This window comes from Periophthalmus magnuspinnatus, chromosome 7 (assembly GCF_009829125.3).
Source record: "Periophthalmus magnuspinnatus isolate fPerMag1 chromosome 7, fPerMag1.2.pri, whole genome shotgun sequence".
Lineage (NCBI taxonomy): Eukaryota > Metazoa > Chordata > Actinopteri > Gobiiformes > Gobiidae > Periophthalmus > Periophthalmus magnuspinnatus.
Window position 1 is genome coordinate 4,587,762 of NC_047132.1, and position 1,117 is coordinate 4,588,878.

The window sequence follows — 1,117 nt, forward strand, 5'->3', positions numbered from 1 at the left end:
GCCTCTGGGTCCCCAGTCTCTGCTTCCTCCTTGGAAGACATGATGGGGGGGATTGAGGAGATCCTCAAAGAAATTCTGGCAAACCGTCCGACGCCTCAGGAGGGGGAAGCAGTGCTTCACCCACACTGTTTACAGTGTGGGAGGAGAGCTGCTGACCTCGACTGGGGATGTTGTCGGACGGTGGAAGGAATACTTTGAGGATCTCCTCAATCCCCCCATCATGTCTGCCAAGGAGGAAGCAGAGACCGTCCGATAGTCCTCCTCCATGGCCTCCCTAAACTCCTCCCAACCTCAAGTTTTTGCCTCTGTGACCATGTCCCCAACCTCCCCCGGGATCAGGGAGAAGTTCTCCCGGAGGTGTGAGTTGAAGACCCCTCTGACAGAAGGCTCTGCCAAACGTTCCCAGCAGACCCTCACAATGCGCTTGGGCCTGCCAGGTCTGTCCGGCTTCCTCTTCCACCAGGGGTTCCAACTCACCACCAGGTGATGATCGGTTGACAGCTCAGCCCCTCTCTTCACCCGAGTGTCCAAGACAGGCAGCCGGAGAAGTCGATCATCAACCTCCGACCTAGGGTGTCCTGGTGCCACGTGCACCGATGGACACCCTTGTGCTCGGACATGGTGTTTGTTATGGACAAACTGTAACTAGCACAGAAGTCCAATAACAGAACACCACTCGAGTTCAGATCAGGGAGGCCGTTCTTCCCAATCACGCCCCTCCAGGTGTCACTGTCGTTACCCACATGCGCGCTGAAGTCCCCCAGGAGAACAATGGAGTCCCCGGTCGGTGCACTGTGTAGTGCACCTCCCAGGGACTCCAAGAAGGCCGGGTACTCTGCACTGCTGTTTGGCCCGTAGGCCGACACAACAGTGAGAGACCTGTCCCCGACCCGAAGGTGCAGGCACGCGACCCTCTCGTTCACTGGGGTGAACCCCAACACGAAGCGGCTGAGCTGTGGGGCAATGAGCAAGCCCACACGAGCTTGCCGCCTCTCCCCGCTGGCAACGCCAGAGAAATGGAGAGTCCAGCCCCTCTCAAGGAGTTGGGTTCCAGAGCCCAAGCTGTGCGTGGAGGCGAGGCCGACTATATCTAGTTGGTAACGCTCAACCTCCCGCA